This window comes from Coffea eugenioides, chromosome 5 (assembly GCF_003713205.1).
Source record: "Coffea eugenioides isolate CCC68of chromosome 5, Ceug_1.0, whole genome shotgun sequence".
NCBI classification, from domain to species: domain Eukaryota; kingdom Viridiplantae; phylum Streptophyta; class Magnoliopsida; order Gentianales; family Rubiaceae; genus Coffea; species Coffea eugenioides.
Genome location: NC_040039.1, coordinates 38,393,284 through 38,412,184, shown reverse-complemented (window position 1 = coordinate 38,412,184; position 18,901 = coordinate 38,393,284). Strand labels below are relative to the sequence as shown.

Sequence of the window (18,901 nt, the reverse complement as noted above, 5' to 3'; positions counted from 1 at the left end):
GAACTGAGGGAGAGGGGACGGGATGGCTTAGTTGCATATGTTGTATATATGGTCCTGCAGTTGTGAATTTTTTATGTGTTTTTATTATTTATTGATATAAATGTACTAGATATTTTCTTAGGGCCCTTCTACTCTACAGTCATTTTTTGGGTATAAATATAAATTTTTCCAAGAAAGTGATTGCAATTTAAGGGGTATATGATAATTTTAGGTGTTTTATCTTGAGGATAAAAAATAGAAAAATCCTTCTTCTAACACTTTTATAGTTGAATTTTAAACGACGATTATAGGTATCATGAGAATCATTACATACAAATTTTGTATAGTTCCGGATTTGATCCCTCAAGTATAGAATGCTGCAATTTGATCCCACTTATAGTCTCGAATTTGTATTATCACACAAATCCTGGCATGGATCCTTAATTAGGTTCTTAAATTTATCCAAAACTTTGAAACATCAAAGACCCAAAAAAACTTCATTTTGTACTTGACATGGTTAAAATTTTGTCAATACTTAAAGGACCAACACCACAATTTTGCCCTAATAGCATAACAATAATACGTGTGTTTGGATTGAGATAATTTGAAATAAAAAAATTTACTTCACAAATTCCAATCACCTTTTTATTTTTTCAATCACTTTTTTATTTCATATACATCATATCATAAAAAATACTATAATAATTATCTCAAATAAATCATTCAAGTAAACTCTTATCCATACCCGTGTGAATGTGATCTATCTGGGTCACACTTTTTTGACTTGGTGCACCGATTTTTGGGTCAGAAAAACAAGAGTCAAATTTGTATAGGACTTATGCTTTAAGCAACAAAAGTAATTTACACAATTATATATAATCAATCACCTGTCCCCCTGTCTCTGTCTGTTCCTACGCTGCAATTAATTTAAACTACGCTCAAATTGCAGATTTTGTCATCTGTTTACCCTTTTCGAGGAAACAAGGGGCAACACTACCAGATGTAAAGCAGTTTTATTTTACGCTTACATATGACCTTTTAATATACAGTGACAGTATATTTTTTATTTATGATATATATATAAATTAAATTTTATATAGTTATTATTCATAAAAAATTAATATTACGTGTAGAAAAATAATCTCACGTAGCCATTTTTCAGACGTGTAAGACCCACACGGCTGAATATGTCAGAAATTGACAACAGGAGCCCCGCGTATATGTGTGTATATATGTGTATATGTGCGCACACATACACACGCGCAAATAATCAGTCTGTGCACATTAGGACTATTAATCCATGCAATTATTTTAACTAGATTTCACCTCACCAGGTAAATCCCTCCCCCAAAGCAGTATTTGAATAGACAAAAAAAAAAAAAGAGAGAACAATAAAGAAGTGATGAAGGGAAGAAAAGGGCTAAAGGATGTTGGACACTTAATGGGAATACATCTTCTAAGACTGTCTAAAGACTGCCATTGCATTGACAAAAAGCAGAAAAGGATAAAAGAACAATTGCAAAAGAGCTTATCGATTAACTTTAAAAGGATTCTGATGTCGGTTACAAGCTCGAGACTTTATACAGAGAGTGTTAGCTTAGCCTCTCAAATGTGTGTTGCATAATTTATATGCTAATAAGTTCTTACATCAAGAAACTTTTTTTATATTAATTCCTTTTTATTTTGTGTTTAAGCTTTTCCCTCCAGAACTTGAAAAATGAGTAGTGACTTATTAGATACATGCTTTCATTTTTTTTTTCATGTTTTACAAATTAAAACTATTTTTCTTAAAGATCTATTTTATATACATTTGTAGGACTAATGACAGGAATGCTCTACTATTATCCCTGTAGAAACAAATACACCTTATTCAAAAGAAACAAATTTAAACTTATACCACAATTTTTTTTGTGGGTTCTTATTATTTTTTTCTTTTCGCCGTAAGAATTCTTAATCTTTATTCACTTATTAATGTGCATCCTATACGCAAAATGGCCAAAAAGAAAAGAAAAGAAAAGAAAAGAAAATGCATGGCTCTGCAATAAGTTCTTTTTTGTTTATTAATGTATCAAAGAAAATAATAAAGAAATACAGAAAAATGTGTGAAAAAGAAAGGAAAAGAAAGGCAAGGAGAATGGAACTTTTTGACCTTCCACGTGGTGTCAGCATCCTCATGGTCCACCACCAAATCCGATCCTAATCAATGTCACGTTCATGTCCATGAAACATCACATCAACCGTAAATGGGGTTGTCTCCAGTTCCAATCTCTTTAGTTGCGTAAAGTGATAGAATTTCGATATAAACTGATGTCTCCAGCTCCGGTTCTCTTTAGTTGTGTAAATCAATAGAATTTCGATATAAATTGATGTCTCCGGTTCCAGTTCTCTTCAGTTGTGTAAATCAATAATTTCAATATAAACTGATACAATTTTACGTGAATTATAATTAAATTGATATAAATTCACAATTATACTAAAAGCATATTAATTTAAGGGTACGTTTGATAAACTGAAATCTAAAATTTGAATTCATTAAGTTATTAAATTGTTAAATATTAAAGCTAATACATTTAATGCATATCACATTTAGTGATAAATGAATAACTTAGGATTTGTTTAATAACATAAAAAAGTGCTGAAACTGAACTTTTTCAGACATTCAAATGTTTTGAGTGTTTGATAAATTAAAATCCATCTGTTGAACTTGTGTGTATTTTTTTTAGCACAAGAATTCTAACTGAATGTTTAATTCTGATAAGAATCAATAGAATTCCTTCAACTATCTTATCTTATCTACCAAATTTACCTTTGTTTGTTAATTATGTTCAAAATTATTATATAATTAAACAAACTAATATTCTCTATCTAAGGGTTTTCTATTTCTCTTTTCTCCATTTTTAATGACTTTCACATTTTCTCGATACTCTTCATATAATATATTTCATCTTTTTATATTAATTTGATTTAAAATAAATATTTGCATTTTCATACCTAACAATTTTAAACTAATTAAATCATAGGTTCTATTTCTTTTTTGGATGGAAAGATATAAAGGCAAAATTGTCAAATTTAACTTATTGAGCATTCAGTTATAAATATTTAACAAACAGTATAAATAGGTTTAGCATTAAAATTCAGACATTTATATATTTTTTTTCAGAGTTTAAAATTCAGCAAATTAATTGTTTTAATATTCAAATTTCAGAATTCGGAATTCAGATTCTGTTTTATTCAAATGGAACCTTATCATTTAATTTTGGGAACAAGTTTTGCCTAAAAAATTCAGTGCCACTTAATTAATTCAAATGCTCAATTTTTGGTTATCAAACGTTCTGAATATGTTAAGATGTGAATCCATTAAATTTAAGTGTTGAATTGAATTATCAAATAAGGCCTAAGTGTAAATCGTACCGGTTTATACAGTTGAATAGAACCGGACGAGACTCCACCGGAGGGCGTGAGTCCACATCAACCAACATAAAAAGCAGCATTAAGGTGACACAGGCCGTAGATTAAGGGAACGAATGAAGCATTTAGACTAGTTTTGGCAATACGTCATAAATTTTATAGTTACTTTGTTAATTATAGTAATTGGAAAGTGGTTTGACAGGTAGGTAGCTGAAGCTTTGGTCCTTAAACTGCAATATTCTTTTATGCACCCAATCTTTTAGGTTTTAGCTGACTTATAGAAACGATTTTACTGTTAATGTCAACTTGTGCCGACATTTGCCGTAATCGCGATTAGTTACTGTTTAGTCCAAAAATGGCTTTGAAAATCAAGGAGAAAGATTGGTTTTGAAGGGTATTGTGTCGAGAATTTTGAAAAAAAAAATAAAAAGAGATTTGTAGCAAATATATGTTGAACCTTATGCAAGACAACAGAATATTTCCACTTTTCCCTTTTTTTTTCATACGTTGCTAGGGTCAGAAAAAGAATAACTAAATAAAATAAAAAATTTAAAAATATAGGGATGTGGAATTCAAATATAACGCTTCTACTGTACCGGACATAAATTTGCCCTTTGTAAGAAAATTTTGTAGATTATTAATTTCTATGCTATTGTAAAGTTTCTTTTTTTTTTCCGTCAAATAACTACTGAAAACAGTTTAGAAGGGATAATAGTGTCAAAACAGTTTTCCTTTATTGGGTTTTTTTTTCTTTTTTTTTCTTTTTTATAGGAGCTTTTCTTGGAAGAAGTATTCTTTTGGACGTTTAAGATGCCAATAATCAAGGAAAGCAAACTTAAACATGTGACAGACACATCGTAATCGTTAATTTGGAACAAATCATGATATCATCAAGACACGAAATCTGATAAAATACCCAAAGTACCAAATAACTAAATGAGGCGGGGTGACATTAGCATAAAAGGGTTTCAGAGCTTCTATAATCATCAGTGACAATTACTTACACGGAATGTGGATATTGATATAACAAAAGTAGATCATAACACAATAAATGTAAATACTAAAATAGTAATATGCAAAAACAAAAACAAATTTTTTTTACTTGTTAAAATTTGGACCCCAAATTCAATCCCTACCATTTAATTTTAAATTTGTTTATCTCCCGCTATTAATTGTTGTGGATGATAACACAATTAATGTAAATACTAAAATAGTAAGGATTTTTCTAATGGGTGTTGATCAAGCGCTTATTAACACATCTAAAATTTATCTAATCTATCATGTATATATATACATACTAACAATTATTACTTTTTATTGCATTTATATACATTTTTATTTAATTTTATCTACTATCCCTTATATTTATTTAATTTTTTTAATTAATCTTATATTTTAAAAAATATAATATCTAAAATATAACTTAAACGGTGTTCAGTGTGCACCCATTAGACAGACCCAAATAATAATATACAAAAAACACAATAAAATTTTTCACTTATTGAAATTTGTACCCCAAATTCAATGCCTATTATCTAATTTTAAATTTATCCATCTCCCACTATTAACTGTTCTCTGCAATCCAAAGTGTTATTGCAGAGAACCTGGGTCTGCACAAAAGTGTTTGCTGCAGATCTAAGTCATACTAATTTATTCTATTCTGGGGGGGCGTTTGTCTGGGATTTGACAGCCAATAATATATTTCCGCGCATAAAGGTCCAACAGAATCTATATCCTGTTTAATTACAGCTGGAGTCAATTATTTCTAGTCTCAACAAAATCCGATAGTAGTAAGTTTCTAAAAAATCAATTACTTGACCATCAAAAGAGTCTTAAACTCTACTTGAATGTAGGTTAAGGTATCGAATCTCTTGGCCTGTATTCTAAAAATTTAGGACTTTCTCCTTAGTTTCATTGGATCATCCCCTCTCCATAATATAGAATGTATTCTAAAAATTCAGGGCTTCCTCCTTGGCCTGATTGGGTCATCCCCTCCTCATAATATAGAGTAGGAATAGGTCTATTGTATTTAAAAAAAAAAAAAAAAAAAAAATTTCTAAAAGAAAGAGGAAAAAGGGGTGTCTTTAAAAACTTTTTTTATGAGGGAAAATATCCTCCAAGTTTTGTACTAGTTTCAATTTGGTTTCTCGTATTTTAACTCTGATATATTTGGTCCCTTTCGTAAAATGTTCGTCTCAATTTGGCCCCTTCATGTTTCCACTTTTGACGCATTTGATTCGCTTTGCTTAATTATCCTTAGGGTGTGTTTGGTTCCACAGAATTGGAATTCAAAGCCCTTGTTCCAATTCTATTGTTTGGATTCTACGTCACTTATCATATTTTACAAAAAATACAAGAATTTATATCTTCTACACTATAGATGTAAAAACTTCTTTGTTTTTTTTTTTTTCGTTCAATGGAGTATCCGACTGTATTGGCAACCGACTAGTCCTTCACTGGACTCTGGCCCCGCCCCACAACGAATCAGAGATTGTTGATGAGGCGAGAGTCGACCACACGACCTGTTTGTTAAACTTCTTTGTTAAAAACTTGTTTGTTATGTGCTTTGTACTGTAATTGCCATTGTAGCCATGTGCACGGCCCTTTTCCATTAGGGCCGTGCAGTCCCGAAGTCGGCCCTTTTCACTGCATCACTTACATTGAATGAATCAAGTATTGATTTTACGTAATAATATGTGATGCAGTAGCGGAAAGGATTTAACAGGAACAGTTTCTATCTTAATTAAGAACCTCAAAATGGCTTTTTGAGCAGTTTTATTTGGGCAGTTTTATTAATACAGATAATGGGTTCCCCGTTCTATATCATAATGTCACTACCACCTATCCAACCAGATGAGAAATGGTCTTAAGGTGCGTTTGATAAAATTAAAATTTGATAACTGAAATCTAAAGTCTAAATCCTTTAAGTTAGTGAATTATTAAGTAGTAATTTGATACATTTAATGTATATTACATTAAATGATAGTGAATAAGTTATTCACTTATCACTTATTTTTCAGAGCAAATTTTACCTAGAAAATTCAGTTTCACTTAATTAATTTAGATTTGGTTATCAAATCCATCTTAATATGTTAAAATCTGAATTCATTAAGGGGGCGTTTGGTAAGAGGGTATCGGATTCGGGGAATGGAATGAACCCCATAAATGGTGTTTGGTTCACTGGAATGGGAATTGAAATCTTGGAATGATTTCTAAAAATTTGGTGTTTCTCCATTCCCAAGTATTTTGGTGGGTTTTGTCCGATTTCCAAGTTTGATTCCAAGAAACAAATCCAATTACATATTATAATTATACAATGATATAATTAGTATTTATATATATTATATATTATATATTATAATATATACATATATATAATATATTATAATTATAATATTAGTACATTATATAAATATATATTATAATTATTTAGTTAAATATAATTATATTCATATAATATATAATATAAATTTATTAATATTATATAATAATATATTTATAATATATATGTATATTTATAAATGCATATGATTATAATATACACATGTATATAATATTAATAAATTATATAATTATAATTATATTTATATTTATTATTTTAAATACAATAATATATAATAATTACTTTATCTAATATTAATATGCATTATACTTGTATAAAATATGAGTACAATTAATATTTATATATTATATATTTATAATTATGTATTTATTTTATAGCGTTTGTATAATTATAATTAATTATATATATAATATTTAATTTAATTTGTTACAAACTTATAATAATGATGTTATTGTATTATATAATTATATATTATAATTATTTAGTTAAATATAATTATACTTATATAATATATATTATAAATTTATTAATATTATATAATATTATATTTATAATATATATGTATATTTATAAATGTATATTATATGTGCATATAATTATAATATATACATGTATGTAATATTAATAAGTTATATAATTATAATAATTATTATTTTAAATATAATAATATATAATAATAACTATATTTAATATGTAATACATATTATATTTATATAAAATATTATTATAATTAATATTTGTATATATTATATAATTATATAATTATATATTTATATTATAACATTTGTATATTTATATTTAATTATATATATAATATTTAATTTAATTAGTTACAAACTTATAATAATAATATTATTATTTATATGTATTATTTAATGTATATTAATTTATGTAATATAATTAATATTATCCATTATACTAATAATTATACATGTTTACTAATAGAAATTATTAATTAGTTAGACTAAATTTACTAATACATTTATACTAATATATTTAATTAGTGAAGATTTCTTATATCCCATTTACAAAGAGCCAATAACTATTATTTACGATGGGGTTTATAATATATTTATTATATTCCATTCCGAAAGAGTCGACGAACCAAACATCAACTATAGTAATGATACACATTCCAGGTACTTGAACCAAACAAATGTATTGGAATGAATGACCTCATTCCAAACCCAAGATATCCGATTCCGAATCCGAATCCAATACCGATGTGCAAAACAAACGCCACCTAAGTTTAAGTATAGAATTGGGTTATTAGGTAGGACTTAGTCTTGCAAGAATGCAGTGGATCATGTTTACAAATTTCTAGCCCAATTGGCCTTTGGATCATAAGATTGTCATTGTTTTCGTATTTGGGCTCCCCAAAAAAGGAAAGATGAGCATAAGAAGGCAAACAAGTGAAGGCTGTGTACAAGACTACAGATTCCCACGTGGCAGCCCAAACAATTTATTTATTGTTTGTTTGAAAGGATATGTTCGGGTTGGAAATTATTATAAAAAATTATTTGAAATAATTGTTTGGATATCTCATTTTTTTTAAATAATATTTTGGTTGCATTATAAACATATTTTTCAACCTATCTTTTTATATTCTGAATCACCTTTTTATCTCACATACATCATATTATAAAAAATACTACAGTAATTATTCTAAATAATATTTCAAATGACACTCTATCCAAACAAATATAGCACTTTTTGTGATGCAATCTATATAAAATAAAGAGATGATTAAAAATTATAATTATAATGCAAGTTGAATAATAGTTGAAAATCTTTTTTTTTTTTTGCAAATTATGCTAACCAATTGGACCCAAAATTAAAATTGCATTGTATAGCTACAGATATCTAAAGGGTCGACGATATACTCTTATGGTCTAGATGTATTTTCCCTTCTAGCACCTTATATGATAATACAAGTTGAAGAATAAATCTTATATACACTGACAGTGTCTATACTATTACTGTTTGATGTCCAACACATACGCAAAATTTGAATTTTAAATTTAAATTCGAATTATATTTTATACGTTCAATAGTGAAAAAATATATACTGTTAGTGTATAAAAAATTAATTATAAATTTAAAATAGAAAAATGTTGACAATGCTGAAAGCCAATTTTGTAGCTCTCACTTGTCAAAGCATACACCAAAAAAAAAAAAAAAAACACTATTCACAAATCAAAAGATTTTGAGGACACAAAACATTGAAGATTTTATTATCCTAACTCAAAGCACCTCCTTCAAATAAAACTCAAAGCACCTCAGTCATTTATTTCATTGTCGTTGGTAACATGAGTTCAAATTGCAGAAAGAATGAAAAGTTGAGTTTAAAAGAAAGAAACCAATACAAAACATTAACTTTCACTGCTCTTATTGCGTAGACAAATCATCTTTGAGAAAAAGAAATATAACAGTCTTCATTCTCTTAGCCATAGAAGTGGAGCAATATCATTGAAGTTTGTGGGGGAACTCTCCAAATAAACATCCGCTGTAAAAATTCTGCAAAATTTACAGCATCTTCATAGTCCATGTTTCTATTATCGTAGCCTTCTCAGCTTCTTGGTTCTAACTTCCTGCATTTCAGTTGAGTTGAGAGTTGTGATCCGACGTTGAAAAATTCGTTCATGTTTCCCGTCCATTTCCTAAAAAAAAGTTCCTCGGTTACGTCGAAAAAATATATCGAGAGTGACAAACTGGTTGACAATGAGACCTTAGTTTAATGGTCGAATAAGTAGATTATAAGCCCTGATCGACAATGAGACCTTAGTTTAATGGTCGAATAAGTAGACTATAGGCCCTTAAATACTTCAACACTGCACTATAATTTATAGTAATTCACTTACACGTGAGTTCATGTCCAATTATATGTAAGTTTTCTGTCGCTATCATTTTAAAAAATTGATAAAAATGGTCACTTTCATTTCTTTTTTTCTTAATCCTTAGGAAACAAGAAAGACCCAAGCTTTCTAGTTAACAAAAAAAAAAAATTGTTAACATCTAATTAAACTGCTTAATTTTCTTAATTATTTGAGTCCACGCTGATCTAGCATATTTTCCCATTGCAATTACCAACTAATTCACTACCAGAGCCTATTTGGGTAGCATGGCCCAAGGCAGAGTACTCAAAAAATCATAATGTACAAGGTTATACCATATCAACATGAAACAAAAATTATGTTGCATGCATTTGGGACTATAACAGTTGGAAACATTTGTTAGATTTAAAGTATATGCTTACATTTCTGTATCAACTTCTTTTTTTTCGTAAATTTAAAAATAACTATCAATTGAGGATGTTTTAGTCTAACAGTTGATGTTAGGATACTAAAAATTAGATGTTCTTGATTCACTTTCCCCTTTCTCTCACCCCTTCTTTCCCTTTCGGCTTTTTAAATCCCACCATTCCCGTATTAAAAAAATTGAATGTACGTACATTTCAAGAAGAAGAGCTACATGTGCTACAATGAAACATTAAAAAATATGTACTAATTTTTGTAGCTAAATTTTGGTATGATTAGGACTTCAAACATTAATAATCTAAAATGTGTAAGAAAGTTATCAGAAGCAAAAAATGGATACATCTGACCCTCGATAAAATCCTAAAAATCTACAAGGTGTGCTAGGCATAGTAGGAAAGAAGCAACAATCTGTATAATCCAAGAAACCATAAATATAGAAGAGGATGTTCTAAGAACAGAACCTCTGAAATTCTCCTGAGAGCAGAAATACCTATTCCTCAACACAAGATTGTGATATACGTTTTCATGCAAAATTAATCTTAATTTTCAAGAAAGTAGTTGAAAGAAAAAGGACAGAAGTACCTTTAGGCTCACATCTAAGAAGATTGGGCAACATGAACTTGAAGAAGAAGAAGAAGAAAAGTAGCAGGAGCAGCCTAGACCACTATTATGTGGAAAATTGTGTGTATTCACCCTGTCACGTCTCACTTATAAAAGCAGAGAGATAACATGCGGAAAAGATACCCTTTGGAGGTTCATTGAATCTGGTCATGGGACAATCTTCCACTGTATATCTACCATCATGTCTGACATAGACCATAGTATAGTCTGGCCGTACTATGTTCACTAAATGTTGGAAATACAATTGTAAAATTATAAGACCAACGCCTTGTGCTTGGAAATCACTTGAGATTCCATCTGATTCGATGGTGGTTCAATTCTCGTCAATTTTTCTAAGATGTCCAACGCATCCGTTTAATTCGGTGGTGATTTAATCCCCGTCGATTTTTCTAGACCCATTAGGGATCCCGTTGGTGTTTCTAGGCCCCGTTAGGCATCCGATTAAAAAAAATTGTAAAATAAACAAATTTTAATGCTTTTGAATCAAGCACTTTATACCATACTTTACAAATAAAGAGGCCTGCTACAATGTCAAATTCTTATGGAAATCAGCTACTACTCAACATGTGACTAGCTAATTGTCAAGAAACACCGATTTTATCAATAAGGAGTATCTATTAATACTTTTAAAAACTTATTTCTTGACTTTTCGATATTACTTAGCAATGTCGAAAATATGCTTTTTAGCACCTAAAAATTTGCCTCCAATGAAATCTTTCTTGATTTGAGCATAGAATTTCGACTAGTAATTCAAGCATGTGATGCCACTAAATAAATTGTTCGGCGTGGAATAATATATAGTCAACGAATGTTGTAAAAATTTCCAACTATATATTCTATGAATAGCATGGAACTTTCCACCACTACTAGACGTATGATACTAAATATGCTATTGGGCCGTGGCTTAACTGGAGCTACTTATGCGATGTCTGCCGCCTGCCATGCAATTGGTTGTGTGTGCCTTTTGGCCGCCTTACCCATCTTCCGAGGTTAAAAGAAGGGCTTAAAATTCTTAGCGCATTTCCATACTAATTTGTTGAGTTGATAGAAACTGAAATCATGTTTGAATGTGACCTTGAAAGTTGAGATCATGAGGGCTCTTCTTGTTTGGTTTTTTGTATCTAGTGAGTTTGCCAGCTAAAAGTTGGCAGAGCCCTCAAAACTCAAGCAAGCACAAAGCATACAATAAAGCATAATCCTTCATTCTTCAATACAACAAAGGGTAGGAGGAGTTGAAGTTTGAACCCCCCAACGAACTTGAAATGATTCCTTTTTTCTGTTCAACTAATTAATCAGAAGAGGTTGTATCGCTACCAATTCCCATCAGAAAGCAATTATATATTTTGATGCAGACTATCAAATGTAATTAAACACAAAGGTGCCATCAAATTCATGTGATTAACTCACTAAGAACCCATCATTTGGCACTACAGAAAATCATACTCCTTGTACTAGAGCAGGTGTATCTTTTAGTCATTGGTCCAATGGCTTGCCAATGGAGAAAACAATGAAACCGATTTCTTGGAACATCTTTAGATCTACAGACTGAAATATTCCATCCATCTCCCCTTGAAACCGAGAGCTTTGAGCTCATCTCACTAAGGTAATATGCGAATCCTATTAGCATGAAGTAGCTACAAAAAATGCAGGTTAAAGTGTTTGTCAATTTGTATCATGTGGACCATCACTAGTACCTAGAATGTACTCCAAACTGAAAAAGGAGGCCCAAAAATAAAAAAGAAAAAAATATTCCGTTTGAATTAACTGTTTTTTGGGATGTTTTTAAAAAACTTTATTGTAACTGTATATATGAAAAACTTTTATTGTAGATGTTTTTAGAGGTGTTTTTAGAAGTATTTTAAGGGGTTTTTAAAATGCATTTTGAGGTATTTTTACAATTTATCACTTTTTCGGAGTATTTTTTTTTTAAATTTTACACTACCCACCACCACCACCACCCCCTCCCTCCTCCTCCTCCCTCTCCTCTCCACGAGTCATGGCCAGCTTTCTAGTCGTGACTAGGAAGGTCGCAGTTAGTGGAGAGGAGAGGAAAGGGAAGGGAGAACGGAGGAAGGAGAAAGGAGAGGAAGAAGGAAGGAGAGAGAGAGAGAGAGGGATCGTGGGTGTGGGGGTGGTGGCAGTGGTAGTGGAGAGTGATGGGTGGTGGTGGTGGGTAATGTGTGGAAGAAGAAAGAGGGATTTTTTAAATTATTTTTTAAGTATCTAAGATGTGTTGTTTTTTTTGAGTTGTTTTTTAAGTTATTTTTAGAGTTTATTACTATAGATGCGAAAGACAAAAACAGTAGAGAGAGAGAGAGGGATCGTGGGTGTGGGGGTGGTGGCAGTGGTAGTGGAGAGTGATGGGTGGTGGTGGTGGGTAATGTGTGGAAGAAGAAAGAGGGATTTTTTAAATTATTTTTTAAGTATCTAAGATGTGTTGTTTTTTTTGAGTTGTTTTTTAAGTTATTTTTAGAGTTTATTACTATAGATGCGAAAGACAAAAACAGTTTTTCAAAAAAATGTTAAATCCAAACAGAGCGTATGAACTGGACCGAGGGCAAAGATACAGGGCAAAATGCAGTTTTGAGTTGTCTTTTTTCCTCCTCCTCCTCTTCTATGATATTAATATTGGTTGTTGAATAATTCAGCTCAAAATCCTAGCTTATAATTAGAGGGCGGAGGAATTGAGTTGCATATATAATCAAGTCACTTCAATTTCATATGTGCTATTGTCTGTAGAAGGCGAAGAAAAATCCTACAATCCATCTTTGTTAGCACGAAATGTTAGACATTGTGGTTGAATAAACTCATTCAGTAAAGAAAGAAAAAGAAAACATGAGTGATCTATTAAGGTCTAAAGTCCAAACATGCAGCTAAATATCCTTTCAAAAGAAAATCTGAGATTGATTTCCCTCTCTTTCAAGCAATACTCTTTTCTCATATTCATTTCTGTTCAATATGATCAACCACTTCTGCACTTCCCTATAACACATCTGAATCCATCAGCTCATACACATGGACAATTGAAACATTGCAGACTCTATTTTTGTCTTCCATCAGGCAAAAGAGCACCAAAGAGTGTAGTTTTAACCACATTATCATGAAGCAATACAGACTCCACTACATGACAGCATGCGTATTACACAACTCTAGAAAATGATATCTTCTTTAGACTTTTTTTTTATCATGACACATAATGATTCACTTCAGATTAGTTCTACTTTAAGCAGCATAGGTTTCTTAAAGTATAGCCTATCAGGACATGTTCGCATACTTAACCGTGCAATTGGTGGTGATCAGTAGAGACTCATCCTTCTCAGCCACACAAATAAGTTGAAATAGATCAAAAGTGCTTTTGATTATATGTGATTATTAAAGTATGGCCTTGGCTGAGAGTACTTTTCAGTGTAGCAGTAGAAAGAAAGCACTCAAAACGACTAAGAGCAATTCATGATTTTCTTCCAGCTTCAACTAATGAATCAAGAATGCAAAGATCTCCGCTGGGTATAGGGGATTGGTAGAGCTGTGGAGGAAAACTAGATGCTGCAGGTATGCATCTCAACTGTACCCAAATTAAATCCCTCCCATAAAATAACAGAAAGATCTGCAGACAACTTGTTGAATTGTATGTAGCTGATGATGATGTAGGGAAGGACGGGGCGGTTGCCATTCCAGTACAGAGAAGGACTTGGATGCCTACAATTTCTATGCTGCAATTCACCACTCCCTTCTTGCAAAAGAAATTCCAGCTGTTCCAAACATTGACTCCAATGTTGTAAATTACTCCCCTGGCTGATGCATGCAAATCCAACGAGTTTTCAGAAGCCATCATCTTTACAACAAAATGCACAAAACGCAGCCTAAATACACATTGCCATAAGTTGGAAAGGAATCAAGAAGAGAACAAGTCAACTACTTTATTATTATTATTGTTGTTGTTGTTGTTGTTAATCTTGTTTCTGTTTGGATATTATAGTCTGCCAAACTACTTCCTAGAAAAACCATTGTATTGAAAGTTTAACACTGCCAAGTTCATTTTAGCCAATAAGGAAACTGCAAAATCCACATCAATCCCAAAACAGGGAAAAAAACACAATTTTCATTAAAAAGTGCTGATGTCTGACTGACCATGCACTATCTGTATGGTGAACAATGTATTGAAAGGAAAGTCAAGAAAAAAACAAAAGAAATAATAGCCTCTTTTTAACACGTCCATTTTATGGTCAGCAATGATATACTGTAGTATTACCCAAAAATGTAACGGAAAATATTCAAAAACTATAGCATGCAAGGGACTGCTTTTTACCTGTCCTAATCATTCAAGAAGTATTTTAGACATAAAAAACGAGGAAAGCTCAAACTTTTCCCGCTTAAACAACTGTCTTGGCTTAGAGACAGAGGATAACATTGCTAGTTCTAGCTTACCTCTGTCCTAAGAACAAACAAATGTCCTCCACAAAGTATTATCCACTTTCTTGGATCTTTCTTCTTTTCCTTTAAAGTTATGAGAGGGAGGGATAAGAAAGCATTGGGCATAGTTTAGTTGGTACCAGAGAAGGCTTAAAAAGGGGTGCCCTTGACGTCGTTAGACTTAAAAAGGAAAAACTGTAAGAATGCCCCTCTATTAGGTTGGTGTACAAATGTCTTCAAACTCTTTCTTCATATATGTACAGAAGCCATAAATAAGCAAACTAAGATTGTTATTTCCATGATAGGAGCAGGACAGAATGCATTAAGCAAGAGAACAAAGGATTTGAGGATATCCAAATGTGACCTAGTCTCAACTCTTAAATAGGCCCAATTTGGTGTCATTTGCTCTGTGAATGAAAGTACAAGACTAGTTAAACGGCAAGCAGGTGAAGGTCTGTAAAATGCTGCTCAAGGCGAACTAAAAAGTGTTAGATACATTTCTATGCGAACAAAGAAAGTGGAAAAGCACATCTATCAACCAGAAAATTGATCAAAATCCTGCTGAGTTTTTAAATCATTTTAATTCGGATGAGGAAAGAAATTAAAACTTTTCCCTTATTTTACTCATCATATTTGAAGCAGGAATTTTAACCATTGTTTTATAATTAGTCAGCAGTAGTAGTCAACCTCAAATAAGAGCATTTATTTTATATTCAGCTGCACAAATTCCAATTAATCGTCAGTGTATTTCACTAAAGATTTGATATTCCTGAGAAGTTAATACATCCATTTGCTCAAAACGTATCTCATCCCAAGGTTTTCTAGTTTGCTGAAATTTGGTAAGCCCAAAGGATAGCTACAGGCAAAGATTAGACTACAGGCAAGTCAAGACATTGGAAAAGACTCACCTTTCACCGGTCACTGGATCAGAACAAATTATTCATTTGGCATCTAACTAAGCAGCAGCGTCTATGGGATAACTTCCAAGTATACGAAGAAATGTTGCAAAGTCCTGCTAAACAAAAACATACAAATTATGACAAGGCAGATACAATCTAATCTTTCAAGCAAACTGTGATCAAACACTGTTTGTCAGAATCATTAACTAGCACGAAAAATATCAAAGTAACAGTGACAAACGGTGAATACGCCATATCACACATAGCATTGTTAAAATTTGCTTCACTCTCTGGAAAACCAAAATCTAGATAACACATACTATAGTTTCTCTCTAACAGCTTTTGTATATAAGTCATACAGTGCTAGAACAGGCACAAGTCGAGCATCAAATTCCAACTGCACCTTACTTATGACGCCTCCATAGTGAATGCCAAATAACAGGACTATTTTGCTCCCAGATTATAACAGAGAATAATGAACTTGGCATCTTGTATGCAGGTCAATGGGAAAAAACTAACTACAGCTTACCTAACCTTCTGTGGGAGGCTTAAAATGACTGAGGAGATATGAAATTCAGGAAACTATTTCATTTACTTATATGTAGTTCATGAGAGGAGTTGGTTATGTGGAAGAGTGGATACTTATTTTTGCCTTGATCAATCTTTTTCCTTTTTCTTTGTTCAGTTTTCATTCTTTGACTAAATGTAGCAAGCCACTCTATAACTGGTGCACAGGTTAAAAACAAAAGAAAATTAGAGAGAAGATGATGTATTTCTCTTTTAAGCCCGAGTGTCTTCATATGACTTAAACAGGAAAGTGATTTCTCAGTGAAATTCTTCCAAACGCCCAATCATCAACCAATGAAAAGAGAGCAATAATCTTGAACTACTTTCTTCTCTTTTCTAACTCTCGTGTTTGCTTCAATTCCTTTTGTCTTCCTTCGCAACTTAAGATATATTCTTGCAAGGTTGTTATCTAATACTACATTAAACAGGTTATCTCAATCTGCATCAAGGAGTGCAGCTTCATTTTTTGACACAATATTCACTCAATCTCAAAAGTTTATTTATGCATAGAGCTTGGGTAGTTCGAATTGTTATAAATGGATATCCATGTCAATAGGGTTTAGAACTAACTCAAAGCAAGCATAGAGGTGAGAAAGGGAGGGAGAACATGAAATAACAGGTGCTGACAACAAAATGGGTATTCACGTAAGGATGTACAACCATTACATTTTAAGAAGCAAATAATCATGAAGACATTATGACATAAAAGTAAATCATGTTATCCTAATAAAACAGAAGCATCGCATGAAGTGAGCAACAGCTCAGCATATAAAGGGTGAAGTGGTACTGCTAAAGAAAAGTTACGATACCCTAGAAACTGATTAAAATATTATTTACACCATAAAGCAACAAATAGTAATTACAAAGATATATAAAGAACAAAAATGTCAAGAAATATAAAAATCAAGGTCAAGGTATATCTTGTTTTGTATTGAACTATGCATCAATAACCGTCTTAGAAAAAAAAATCCATCAAGTACATGAGCACTAGTTCATCCTTTGGAAGTAGTATGTGATTTTAATACAAGTTAAGACCAAAAGTTTCTTTCTGGAAATTGCATAATGATAATAAAAAAATTAAGTGGTACTTTGATTCTAATTTCAACGAAGTTGCCAAACAATGAGTTGAAAAAAAAAATAGAGTTGAAGTGATCACAGTACCAGCAACAATGAAATGCACAGATTAGTTCGTGCAAATGGATGAAAGACGGAAATATACCTGCAAATGACCTAAAGCATTTTGTGCACGAGATTCTGCCATAGATGCCTCAAAGTCAATATAGAACAGATAATCAAAATACCTGCAGCCATAAGTAATAAATATTAGCTTCAACGGTGTAAACAAGATTAAAATACTCTATTGTACTAAAGAAGTATATTTCCAAAAAGTTGTGTCAATGCCTAGTGGAGATATAATACAAAAAAATTGTTCTGGAACTAAATCCCCAAAATTTTCAGTTAATTCTAAAGTTTGATTAGCGAGAACAACTTTAATCAAATGGTGCTGTAAATTATCATGTTTATCATCCTAAATAATATGCTGAAAAACCTCTTTACTAACTCCACATGGTCAACCTCCATAAAATCTTCTCAGATAACAACTTTCTCCTGTAAATCCTGATGCCAATTCATCTAAAGATTCTATTTGAACTTTAGAGGGATGTGGAGATGAACCTACAAGCTCAAGCTTGCAGCTTTTTATCCATTAAGCTATTCCCCTAGGAAGGATAGATTAATACCTATAAGAAGAGATAAAAGGTATAAAGGCAGTTAAAAAGGCATCATCTATCACAAAGATCATTTTTTCCTTTTCATTCTATTAAATCCCTAGTGGTTGGATGGGTGTTTCTTGTGGGTCCCCCTTAGGTTCAACCCTCGGAGTGTTTCGGCTAATATTAATCTAACTTGTGTGTAAATGTTTGACAAAAATTCTATTAAATCCCTACGAATAGTCTGACACAAGCAACAGAAAATAGTCTGCAAAACAACTTTAGATCATGATGGAAAACAGAAAAGAAGAAAATTCATTTTATTGTTATTTTTAGTCTTATTGGGTTAAGTTAAGAAACAGCAGGAGAAGGAGAAAATATGTATATTTTGTTGCAATATGCCTAATAATCTATCACCCACCAGTAACATAATCTTAGATAGGCTAAGTAGAAGTCAGGGGTAGTAATAGGGCAAAAGTTACTTTTAAACTTAAACTAGTACCAGTTGAGGCCAAAGCAAAGAGATGAGCTTCACATCTTTAAGGGTAACTATTCTAGAAGGTTCACAAAAGGAACATGGTTACAACAGTGAAGCCATGCACTTGTCTGCTCTGGATCATCACTGATTTGAGAACCTGTTTGAAATAACAAAAGAAGTACTCACTTGGCAGTTCCATTATTGGAGTCATCAACTACTCTCAGTGGTTG

The 18,901-nt window shown here is 31.5% G+C and overlaps 2 long non-coding RNA genes across 2 annotated transcripts; both read right to left on the bottom strand.

Annotated features, from left to right (window-relative positions):
* Nucleotides 1-8,958: 8,958 nt before the first annotated feature.
* LOC113772270 lies at nucleotides 8,959-10,689 on the bottom strand. The gene is made up of 2 exons (XR_003468514.1): nucleotides 10,570-10,689; nucleotides 8,959-9,390 (listed from the first exon to the last, which is right to left on the bottom strand). It is a non-coding gene; the product is annotated as an uncharacterized LOC113772270 (long non-coding RNA).
* A 3,258-nt stretch (nucleotides 10,690-13,947) lies between these two features.
* Nucleotides 13,948-18,901, bottom strand: LOC113770849. The gene is made up of 4 exons (XR_003468429.1): nucleotides 18,858-18,901; nucleotides 17,704-17,785; nucleotides 15,927-16,030; nucleotides 13,948-14,400 (listed from the first exon to the last, which is right to left on the bottom strand). It is a non-coding gene; the product is annotated as an uncharacterized LOC113770849 (long non-coding RNA).